Genomic DNA, 13,100 nt, shown 5'->3' on the forward strand with positions numbered 1-13,100 from the left:
AGTAAGACCGATCTTTGAAGAGGGTTGTGAATGGAGCCTTTGTGAATAATTATTAGTTTGCTTATTGTGCTTTAAGCCACAAGATGGCTCCGGAAATTCACTCCCATGCTCAGCAGTCTGTTGTCCTAGGCTGTATCACAGTTAGGTGATGACAAGCTGAAGAGCCTCACACTCTACGATACTAAGTGCATTTCTTTTTAATTGTTGTTTAAAATGGAGTGTACCCATCTTTGCTTAGCTGTGCAGAACAGCTACAGCAACACACTGCATTGCTTAAGTGGGCGCTATGTGCACAATATTGCAATAGTACACTAAAAATTTCAGCATGCAGCAGCAACCTACAGGCCTCAGTTTTTGAGTCAGGTGAGGGCATGCTCAGACTAAGCAGCTTGCAAGAAACACATGCTATTTATGCTGAGCAATTTTATGGGAAGCAAAGAACAGTGCCATCTTATACTTAGCTGTAGCTACCCTTTGCAGCCAGGTGTATGGTTTTCTAAACTGTGACGCAATTCTTGGGGTGCATTTGGGCAAGCCAGGAAGTTTTCTTTGGATCTAAGCTAGATTTTTTGGTTTGATTGCACAAGTCACAAGAAAGGTTAACCCCAGGTTACCGCCTTTCATTCTTTTAGACAGTAACTGCATTTCTAACACTGTACGAACAAAATTGGCTTCATTGACTTTGACTGTCATTATATGAGATGAGCCCTCTTTTATGCACAGACTGCTTCTGACTAATCCACCCCTATTTGGGAGTAGAGCTAGAACACGTATATGTAAGTTTCAAGAGGCATGTTTTTTTTATTTTACCTTTTAAACTTCTTGCAGAGCAGTCATACATTGTTTTCTTGCTTATGGTAGGTTATGTCTGTACGTCTCTGAAAAGTGAATTTACATGACCAGAAATGTCTGCCCCTGACTCAAATGGGAAAAATGTAAATCATTACATTGGAAACCTTTTACCAAAGAAGGAGCTATAAATTTAAAGATTTTAATTGTTTTATAAATTATTTGCTCGTGGATTTAAAGTAGTACATTTTATTTTTAATGTTTCCATTTAATCATCTTCAGAAAAACATAGCTAACACAGTAGAATTTAACCTCTGCTCATTCAGCATTCAGAGGATGCACTTGGGAGGATAGTTTATTTCTTGATGTGTAATGCTAGGATTTTAACTGCACTTTATTTTTTTTTTTTTGCAGAATAGTCTGTTTTTCAGTAAACGTACTGAATGGAACATATGTTGTAGAACACTTTCTTGATGTGCAAAACTGCATAGCCAGAAAATGGAAATGGGTGTATAGTTTGACGCGTTTTGTCTTAGCAGTCACTACCTGGTTATGTAAAAGAAGAGAAGGAAAGCAAACTGGCAGTGTTCTTTATTTTTTTATCTTTGCCATTAGAATGTCACTGTGTTACAGTCCACCGTGTCCTCTTCCTCCAGTTTTGCACAGTCACTAATTAAGAAACATTTTCTTTTGGTCTGCCATCAGCCCTTGTCATATACAGAAGAACATGAAACCTCTCAACTGTGTTTTAGAGGTAGTAACACTGTTTTAGAGTTCTAACTTTTCTTTAAAAAAATATGTCCAAGCATTTCACCAAAAATGTAGGTTTTTGTGTGCTTTTTGGTTTCATGTGTGAAGTGTCAAGGAAATAGAATCCAGTAAATTTTCTGTGACCACCTTTTAGGTATCTCTTCTAAAGGCATAGAATGCCAATTTTGAGTAATCTAATTTTTTGTTCAAGTAGTTTGCAGAGGAGTTAATTGTTGAATGAAACAGATTTCTGTAGAACATAATGTTCCTGAAAAAAAGAAGAAAAAAAAAAAGTATATATATATATATATATATATATATATATATATATATATATATAAAATTATTTTTTCAGTTACATTAACAGATAGTTTAAGCTACAAAAAGGAGCATACAATTTGAGATTCCATTGTTTTTGTTTTTAAATATTTTGGAAAAAATGCACACACCTTCATCTTGTCACAGGTTTGTAGGGCTGTACATTTTTCACGGGCTGCATGGAAAAGCATTAAATTGGGACCAAATTGAAAATTTCATTTTTTTTTTATCCCCTTCTGATTCATTCATTCTTGCTATCACAGTACCACAGCCCATTGGCAGGTCTACCAGCCTCTTTAAATACCCTTGGGTACTCTCTGTTGCAAGTATGGGTCTGTCAGAGAACCTAAGCGTGTTTGGTGGTGGGGGGGGGGGTCGTTGTGCCATTGACTGCTTCTAAAGGAGAATTTTTTTTTTCCATTTATGACTTAACCTTTGACCTCCCCCTCCTTTACATTTGCCTGTTACATGCAAGGGCTAATCCCCCTCAGTGGGCCACACATCCCCACAGCAAATGTCTAGACAAATGCCCTCTCTTAGTGGGATGGGCAGACAAATCCCTACCTGCCAATGCCTCAGACCCCAAGTCGCTAATCAAACCTGGGTTACTTGGCTAGTAGTTAGGGCTTTATCCCTTTATGCAATGTTAATTCATTGGTTTATATTAAGAGGAAAAAGCACACTATAGCCTTCTGGTTGAAGTACCTTTCTAGTGACATGCCTGACAGAAGCTAGTGATCACAGTGATGTTTGTAAGTAAGTTGTTACACTTTTGTTGCAGAAATGTACTTACAATTGCCATTGGTGTCTAACCTCAGCTGTTTTGCAGGTGCTGTTTCTGTTACTTAGTTTCCCTATCTTGGTATGATCCTCATTTTTTTGACAGCCAGAAGTGGGTAAGGAGCTAAGATCTTAACAGTCACATACATATGAATCACTTCTTCAAAGCTGATTTTATTTGTACTACAAAACAAACCTTTTGTTTTTATTTTATCTTTGAAGATCATGTTGAAATGTGCAAAATTACATTTTGCTTTTGTACGAAAAGTGTTTGCGTGCATCTTATGCAAGCAAACTTTTTTATACAAAAACAAAAGGTTGTTTCACACCTATTTACAAATAAAATGTTTTTAAAAATTGCTTCTGAACACGGCAGACTAAATGTACTGTGCCTTGTTTATGATATTCATATTCATGGCTGGGCAGGAGGCACTTGCATCATTAGTAGTAGTAATAATCCCCCCCCCCCCCAAACTGTTAATTTAACAATTTGGCGATTACATAGCTAATTTACAGTTTACTTACCCTGTGTTAATCCAGCATAATTAGAGCTGGAAACCAAAGTGATGTAAGCATCTCCTACTCTCCATTGAATATTAATGCTGTAAACATGGCTCAGTATTTTGTCTTCCATGTTTGGAAGCAATCTTTAGAACTTGTTATTCTTTTAAAAGCTGAAAAGCAGACTTTTCTTTTTACACAAAAAAGTGTTGCATTCATAAATATGCATGTAAACACGTTTTTGTTTGAAAAGTTAATTTCACACCTTTAAACATGATCTTTAAGTAAGTAGTGCTAGTTCCTTGCCTCATTTATCTGTCTTCATTTATTTTTCAGCCTTCAGTTCTTTGAGGCCAGTACCCATTAAGGTTCCTTTCAATTCTTCTTGTCTCTAGATATCAGAAGATGCCTGGAGGGAGAAGTGAAGACCATAGAATGCTATCCTTCATCATGTGGAAGTTTGGAGTTTTTAATGCTTCTTGCTACCACTCTCTGTTGTCTCGCAAGCAGGGTGCAGTGCCTGTTACACTGAGCCCCATTGCCGATCTGGGCTGACTTCCTTCTGAATTCCTGTGTGCAGGAATGCAGTTAAAGGGCCTTCTTTCTGTTGGTGCTCTTGAGGTAGGACACAATCACTATCACCTCCTCACAAGTATAGACCAGTCAGAAGTGGCCTCTGTCATCTCTCTTGATAGCTTTTTTAGTCCCTCGGCTACTGATCAAGCCCAAATGGGCCGGGGTATGGTCAAGGCTTTGTCTGTGTATGCTATTGTCTGACTTACCTTTTTCTTGCCTCTTTGAGAATTGCTGTTTGGGCATGAATATTTTTAGTTTGCGAAGCAGAAATGCCACCATTTTTTTTTTTTTTTTTTGCTGCTGAGAAGTCCCTCCACCGAAGTTGGGGACTTGCCTCCTAATTCAGTGTCACAGTCATCTTCACTTTTCACTTTTAGTTTATCTGAAGAACGTATTTTGTGGATGTATGTGTACTGTTACATTTTGGAAAGTAAACATCACACTGTAATTTGCTGTAATTATATAAAGTGCATTAAGGGTGATAGTTCAGTCTTGTAGATGTGTTTTATACTGTGAAAAATCTACAGCCTTATTTATGTGCCATTTTCAAGTGAGCAAGTCCTAAAGTACAGATACAGTGTGGGTCATTCTGATGTAATTTGTTTACATACTTATTATTTAATGGATATAATTCACAAAAATAAAAAAAGTTAAAAAATGCATCTTTGTATGAAACAAACCTTACTTTGAAGAGACTTGTATTAAAATTGTTTGCTGCTCTTGGAAATTAGAATAAAAAGAAGTTGTGTACTCACCATAACGCTCCATCTGAGTAGTTCTACTTCATTTGTCTTCAACCTGTGGGTACCAGATCCGATCTGAGCCGGCAAGTTCACTAGTATCTGCTCCGAGCTCCAAGCTCCTCCCCTTACCCATAATACACCTCCACTACCTTCCAACCCCCAAATTGAGTTTGCTGCCACTTATACTGAGAACCTGATTTAAAAGAACACCTTATGCACCTAAAAACTTCAGCCAAACAGGCTGTCCATATGATAAGGCCAGGAGGAAGGAGGGAGGGACGGTTGAAGACAAATGAAGTAGAACTGCTCAGATGGAACGTTATGGTGTGTACATAACTTCTTTATTTGAAGTAGTTTACTTCATTTGGTCTTCAACCTGTGGGACAGAGTCCCCAGGTACTAAACTCCTGGGTGGTCCTCATGGAAGGATATTCCGGAGCACTGCGGAACCAAAGGATGCTCTCCTTCTAGAAATCAAATCCAATTTGTAGTGAGAAATAAAGGTATGAGATGAGGACCAAGTAGCTGCAGAACAAATATCCAATGAGACTCTCGACCAAAAGGCTGCAGAAGTAGCCATTGACCTAGTCGAATGAGCTTTCACCTGACCCAGAGGAGACGAACCTTTATCCTTCTAGACATGAAGGATGCACAAGGAAATCCACCTAGTGATAGTGACCTTAGAGATAGGTTTACCCAAAAAGGGTTTAGAGAAGGACACAATTGATCAGATTTATGAAAGGTTCTAGTCCTGTGTAAATAACATCGTAACTGTCTAAGAACATCCAACAAGTGGAGTCTGTGTTCCATTTTGTTAGAAAAATTTGGAAAGAAAACAGGTAAGTTAATGGTCTGATTGATGTTAACTTGTGACCTTGGGAAGAAAGGATGGCTTGGTACGAAGGGAAACCCTATCCTTATGGAAAATCATATGTGGCACTTTAATAGACAATGCTTGCAGTTCTGAAACCCTTTTAGCAGAGGTGATAGCCACTAGAAATGCTGTTTTCCAAGATAAAAACTTAAGATCCGTGGTTGCTGCAGGTTCAAATGATGGAGCGACCAAAGCTTGAAGAACCATAGTAAGGTCCCATGGGGGAACAGGATCCTTGACCGGGGGGGGGGGGCGTAATAGGAAAGTACCTTTAATAAAGGCTTTACACAGTCTGGATGAGGCTGGAGAAGCAGAATTCTCACCCAAGTGAAAATGAGAGATGGCAGCTAATTGAACTTCGATAGTAGAAGAGCTTGCTCCTTGTTGAAAAATATTTGCTAGGAAGTCGAGAATAGCAGAAACAGGAGACATGAAAGGGTCTAAACTCCTTTGAGAAGCCCAAAAGGAAAAACGTTTCCATTTGCTGCTGTAAATCTTCCTGGTGGAAGACTTATGAGCTACCACCACAGTAGACCTGACTGAAGAAGATAATCCAGGAGTCCTAGCAATTAGGGGAACTGGAGCAGGCTAACCGTAAGCTTCAAACTGTCCAGACTTGGATGAGGAATCCCTGAGGGGTGTGAAATAAGATCTTGAATGGGATCCAAGATGGAGCCAGAAGATGAGATCAAAGGAAGGGAAACCATACCTGGCGAGGCCAAAATGGGGCAATGAGGATCACTTTGCTCCCCAGTCGACAAGCTTTCTGTAGAAACCTCGGAATAAGAGGTACTAGAAGGTAAGCATACAGAAGACCGGGAGGCCAAGCATGGACTAGATCATCTCTGGGGGACTCCCCCGGCTGGGGGTTCAGAGCGAAGAACTTGCTGCACTTCTTGTTGGAAGGAGATGCGAAGAGATTGCAGCAAGGCTGACTCCACTCCAGAAAGATCTGCTCTGCTACTGAAGGATTCAGAGACCACTCATAAGGCATCAGTGTAGTCTGACTTAACCTGTCCTGTAGGATGTTGGACCATCCCGATATGTGCCTTGCTATTAGAAAGTGACCGGTGGAGATTGCCTATTCCCAAACTCTCATGGCCTCATGACAAAGGGGGTAAGATCTGGTCCCTCCCTATTTGTTGACATACCAGACCACCAACATGTTGTCTGATTGAATTGCAATGCTTCTCAGAGGAAGAAAGGCATGAAGGGCTTGCAATGCCAAAAGGACCGCCCTCATCTCTAGAACGTTTATATGCAAACTGGCCTCGACAGGGGACCACAGGCCTTGGACTGTCCTGCCCAAACAATGCCCCACCACCCAAGTTGGGAGGCATCTGTGGTCACTGTGGCTTGGACAGGGGCTGGAACAAAAGGTCATCCCTCCAAGATTTCCAGAGAGTACATCCACCAAAGAAGGGACGACCTGCTGGCTCGACTGAGGTGTATTGGATATGATAATGGAAGATCCAATAGGGACCTTGGCACCACTAGAGTCCACTGTAGTATTCGCATGTGTAACTGGGCGCACGGAAGAAGCATTATGGTCGCTGCCATAGAACCTAGGGCCTTCAAAACCAATTCTGCCGAGGGAAGATGTGAACAGTAGATCAGGGAAACCTGCATCTTCAAGTTTTGAACTTTCTTCGTGGTCAGGAAGATTTTGCACTGTAGTGCATCTATCCATGCCCCAATGTAGTCTGTCACCTGGACAGGATTTAGAAGAGATTTGGATGCATTGATTGTAACCTCCAAGTAAAGTGCAAGCTTTAGAAAATAATCCCTGGTTTGACAAAGTAGACGCCTGGTGGGAGCAGTGACGAGCCAATCGTCCAGGAATGGGTAGACCTGAATCCCCTGAAGTCTCAGGTGAGCCTCTACTATTGCCATCACTTTGGTGAACACCCTGGGGGCTGTGGTGAGACCAAAGGGTAGGGCTTGAAATTGGTAATGATTGACTCCTAGCCGGAAGCAGAGGAACCTCCTGGAGCTTCTGTGCATCTTTATGTGATAGTAGGCATCCTGGAGGTCTAACGAGCACATCCAGTCACTCTGTTGCAGGTACGGCATGATGGACTGTAATGTGACCATTCGGAATTTTGCTTTGGCAACTGACAGGTTCAGGGTAGATAGGTCCAGAATGGTCCTTAAGTCCCCCATTTTCTTTGGCACCAAAAAGAACCTGGAGTAGATGCCTGATCCAGACTGATCTGGGGGGACGGGTTCAATGGATCGTTTCTTTAGCAGCTTGGAAATTTCCAGTGCTGCTGCCTCTGTTTGCATGGATTATACGTCCTGGAGGTGTTTGGGAGGAACCACAAAAGGGATTGATTTTCCTCTAGATATGATCTGAAGCACCCAGTGGTCTGATGTTATGGACTCCCATGCCACCAGGTGCAATGATAATCGACCCCCGACTGCCTCCAGAGTAGAGGAGTCGGGCAACCCCTCAGGATTGCTGCCCAGGCCTGTCCGAGAGTGGTTCTCGAGACCCAAAATTCCTTGGACTCCCTCTGCCTCTGGGCTGGCGTCTATCCTTTCCCCTTCTGCCTCAGGGGAAGAAGAGCTTCAAGTGTCCCGGGAATGCTGAGACTTCCAGAAGCACATCATCCATTGCCCTCTCTGATTCTGGGAAACGGATCTTTGAAGGTTCGAGAAGCGGATTCCAATGGCAGATAGTGTCTTCCCATCTTTCTCACTCTGGACCAAAGTCTCTTTGACATTCTTACCAAAAAGGGTAGAGCCATCATAAGGGGCATTGGCAAAAGACCCCTTGAAAGGTTCTGAAAACTGACATAATCTGAGTCAGGCATTGCACTTCATGGACACGCCGGACCCAGCCACCCTAGCCGCTCCTTCAGTAGCATATGAAAGGAGTTGCATGGACGTATTGGAAACTGCTTTTAAAGTGGCCATCCTCATGGAGAACGTGTCTCTGTCCTCCTGTGACGTGGACTTAGGGGGAGACTCAGCCAGTTCCTTGACCAGGTCGCGCTGTAGTCTAGTAAACGTGGCCCAGGTAGTTCAGCTCCGTGATGGAAAAGGTCATTGATGCATAAACCCACTTCCCTAAGCAGTCCATCAGTCGAGACTCTCGGTTGGGGGAATGAACCAAGGAACTCTCCTGGGCTAGTTCCTTTTTAGTGGCTGCTGCTACCAACATAGCATCTACAGGGGAGCCCTTGTTCCACGCTGGTCTATCTGAGGGTGGACTCAAGATCTTGCCTGGACATTTCTGGATTGGTTCCATGGTGTCCAGCTCCTTCCAGGCCCACGAGTTGACCAGTTCCACCAGGGGATCTGCCTGAGGGGACACCCAGAAAGTAGATGGGCCCATGCTGAAAGCCTCCAGGAACACAAGTTCGTCAGAGGGAAGGTTTGGGGGCAGACCAGCCTCCACGCTGGAGTAGGATTTCCATGATGTCTCCAAAGGAGACATCCTTGGGAGGTGATCTGGGGGAACTTTCCCCATCATCCAAATCCGTGTCCTCAGTGAGGGACTTGGGGAACCTTCCCCATCATCCAAATCCATGTCCTCGGTGAGGGACTCTGGGAACCTTCCCCATCATCCAAATCCATGTCTTCGGTGAGGGACTCGGGGGAGTCCAAGTGCATCCTCTTACATGTATGCTTGCGAGGCACGTCTCTGGTGGGGCTCTCTGGGGGGAACTTGCAAGCCACTTGTTCCTCAGTGGGAACTGCCTGGGGTTCCTAGAGCATGGGCTGTCCCTCTGGTAAAATGATGGGATTCAGAGACAGAGCCGAGGGAGTCTGGGCGAAGTCCAAGGAAATAGCCAAGGGTCTCAATCCAGTGGAGAGAACCCTTTGTACCATGTTGAACGCAGAGGGAGAAAGAGCCTCCTGGGCCACCATTAAGGAAACCGCTCTCCGCGGATCCAATGCATTGGAGCCGGGCCCGAAGTGGACGGAGCTCCGAGGGGGGGGCTTGGCCCGACAACGTTGGAGCCGATAGAAAAAGTTCTGCTCATTCGGATCCGACACACAGGGTCTGGCTCTGAGAGCCACTCGAATCCGAACTGGTCAGATCTGACATGCTCCAGGCAGCTGCCAGCGTTGATGAGACAGGTACCATCGGCACCGACCCCCCTGACTAAGGCCTTCCTCATATCCAAGTACTCCAAACCCGGGAATGGATTGGAGAAGGAGAAATTGGCATGAAGAAGGGAAGTGAGCTCCCCCCTCCAGAGGGAGAGGGGGCTGGCAAGACTCCCATCTGGATCAGAGTATGAATGAACCTCCTTATCATTTTATCCATGTCGACTTCAGATAACCTTCAGGTGGACCTCGACGAGGCTACAGACGCTGACCTGGTAAGTCGAGGAATCAAGGCCCTAGATGGTGGCCATGGCTCCTTCGGCTCTGGAGAAAATCTCAGATATCAGAGCCAAGGGGAGTTATGGATCCTAGACTGACTCTTGGCGGGAGTAGAAACAGAAAGGTCCGGGGACCTTTTACTTTTTTCTGGTCTGTGCTCTCTCTCCTTCTCTCTGCCTCTTCTGCGCTCCACTTCCACAGGCTTAGAAATGGGAGGTTGAGTCCCAGTCTGGAAGGGAGGAAAAGCAGACAAGAGAGGAAGGAGAGAAAGCCATAGCAGCCGCTGTGACCAAAGCAGTGGAGGAGGCAGCCACCTCAGTAGTGGGAAGAAGGCCTTTCAGGGCCAACTTAGACTGTGTATCCTTAATAGCGCACAAATGGTACAGTCTGTACTTAAATGTGCTACACCCAAGCACATAATGCAAGAGTGTGGCCATCGGCTGGTGACAATTTGTGGCCACACTCATTGCACCTCTTAAAGCCTGACTTGGACTCAGCCATGTCTCTACAGAAGAAAAAAGCACACACAACAAGAGAAGGAAAAAAGAGAAAACTATTTCCTTCTCGGACCCACTCGCCACACACTCAAAGGCACACAGAATGCTGAGGGGGGAAGGGAAGCAACACACTCTAACACTGATAAACTACAGAAAAAGCCCAAAAACACGATGCACCAGCGAGGGGAAGAGGAGAGGGAACCTACACTAACCGCTAACACTCAAACAACTATGAAAAAAATTGCTTAGTAATCAAAAAATTGAACTCACTAACTCGAAGCTCAGGATCACGATGCTTCAGGCAAGCCGCGGCAAATGAGATCTGGGGGTTGGAAGGTAGTTGGAGGTGTAATATGGGTAAGGGAAGGAGCTTGCAGCTCGGCGCAGATGCTAGTGAACTTGCTGGCTTGGATCCGGTACCCACAGGTTGAAGACCAAATGAAGTAAACTGCTTCAGATCAAACTATTACCAGTATATTTCTTCGAATGGATTTGTTAGATATTTATCTGTTACGTTTTCTGATCTGATGCTGTCCGTGTCATTATTCATCATGGATAGGTCTTGGATTCAACCTCAGATCTGAGCCGGCATCTAAAGGACAGATCCAGAGCTCAAGCTTCTTCCCCGTCCCATAATCCCTTGCTGACCCACAACCCTCAGCTCTCTTTTGCTGCAGAATCGCTAAGGACGTGCATCTTGCAGCTCAAGCTTCCTCAGTTGAGATAAGTTAACTGTTTTCTCTTCTGAGTTTTTCTTTCTCTCTTTATAGCTTTTAGTCCTCTTTACCTTGCTGCCTTCCTTCGGCTTAGTTAGATTAGATTTCCTCTCCTCACGGTAGCTTTCCAAGTTTTTTCCCGTGAGTTCCCAGCTTTTTCTTCCCGGGTCCTTTTGGTAGTTTTATGTTAGGGGTTTTTACTGTAGCTCCCTTAACTAACTTTCTTTAGTAAGGTAGCCCCTTCTTGGCACTTAAGAACCTTTCCCTGTCCGTAGAGAGTGCAGGTGTTGTTTCATGTGTGTATGTATGCATGACTGTTACTATGTCCAAGAAGTCTTCTGGCTTTAAAAGATGCCCCTCGTGCGGTTGGAAAATGCCCCATTCTGACTCGGACAAAGAGAGTGACTGTTGCCTAGGAGAGAGCCACCTGGAGGTTGAATGTGACATTTGTGCCGCATTCAACCCTAGGGCTCTCGTGGATCGCAGAAATAAGCTTCTGCTTAAGGGGCTTGCTAAAGAGGGTCATCTAGCCTCTGGCTCCCCCTCTTAAGACCCCTTCTGATCCTGAAAGGAAGAAATTTTCTTCCTCTTCTACCAAGGATTCTCCTTCAAAAAAGCTCAGGTTGTCAGATTGCAGATCCCCGGATCCGAGCCCAGCCTCTTTGGCTTCGGATCCGGGCTGTTCTCCAAGAGCCTCAGATCGTTCTGTTTGATCCAAGGCCTCAGAGGCCATCAGATCTGATTCAGTGCAGACCATCTTCAGGTCCGACCCATCTGTCAGATCCATCTATGGTGCCTGGTAACCATTGGATCCATCCAGGTCTTCAGATCCGACGGTTTTATCAGATCTGATAGTGATTGACAGTTTCCCCATGAGGTCTAGGAGCTTAAATCCAAGACATAGGAGTTGGTCTTCCTCCAGAGACCACAGGTTATTGACAGGTTCTCCAGCAAGGTCAGGACATTGTTTATCTTCCAAGTCCTCCAGGAGTTTACCTCCCTCAGATATGGATAGGATGATGAGTTTTCTCAAAGCCCAAATCGAGTTGGGCTTGTTACCATTCCCAGCTCAGTTGCCAAGGGGATCCTCTCCATCCGCGGTACTTCACTGTTCTCGTCCGATAAATCCAGGTTTGGATCATCAGGATCAGAGCATTCCCTGTGAGAGGCTGACTGTGTCATATACTTTCCTTTCCCACACCATTAGGGTCCCTGGCTCTGTTCCACTGCCCTCGGAACTGACTGCATCTCAGCCCTGCGAGGTTGGTGCTGGTTCCTCCCTCCCTTTGCGGCCTCCGTGCTGGATAGCTTGGGGCTGATATCACCTGCAGACATTGGTGCTGCGTCGGGGTCCCTCCTTCCTTCCCGGGCAGCTTTGGCCATGGAGGAGGAGAGGGGGGCATAGTCCAGCCCATTGGCCTTCTGGGCAGTAGAGAGGATCTTCTCTGGGCAGTTACTGTTCCATCTCTAGGTCCTCCCCAGTCCCTCTCGACTTTGGGAGGTAAGCCTTCATCATCTTTCCAGGGTCAGCCCTCCTGTGAGCGCCTTCAGATGAGCATTACCTTTCTTGGGATCCCTCCCTCTTCTGACTCCTCCCCAGAGCCCACTGTGGAGGAGCTTCCTCAGAAGAGGATGTGCAAGAGGAAGCACTTGGAAGCCCCTAGAGAGTCCCTCACTGAGGACACGGATTTCGAGGAGGGAGATGGGTCCCCCAGACTTCAGTCTGAGAAAGTGTTCTTTTGGGGCATCCTCGAAATTCTCAAACAAAGAGGCAGTTGGTCTTCCCCACCCCGTCTTCAGAGGAATCTGTGTTTCTGAAGGCCTTCAGGACAGGCCCATCTTCTACCTGGGTGTCCCCCCTGCTGATGAGCTCATACAACTCATCACCAACAGGGTGTGGAAGGAGCCGGACACAGTGAAACCAGTCCCTAAAAAGGCTGATAAATTTGTAAGTCCCCCCAAGGATAAGACCTTTTGGAGTAAGCGTGTCCCAGTTGATGCCATCATGGTGGCCACAGCTACTAAAAAAGAGCTCATTAAACAGGGTATCTCGGGCAGTTGACTGCTTTGGAAAGCACGTGTTTGCCTCAGCTACATTTGGACTGAGAGCAATCAATTACATGGCACACTTCACCCGGCTTCAAAGGGATTTGATGTCAGAGCTCACCACTTCCGTTTCAGAGTTGCTGCCTCCAGACAGTCTTAAATTGGTCTGTCT

This window comes from Protopterus annectens, chromosome 12.part0 (genome assembly GCF_019279795.1).
Source record: "Protopterus annectens isolate FY-2018-M chromosome 12.part0, PAN1.0, whole genome shotgun sequence".
Classification (NCBI taxonomy): domain Eukaryota; kingdom Metazoa; phylum Chordata; order Ceratodontiformes; family Protopteridae; genus Protopterus; species Protopterus annectens.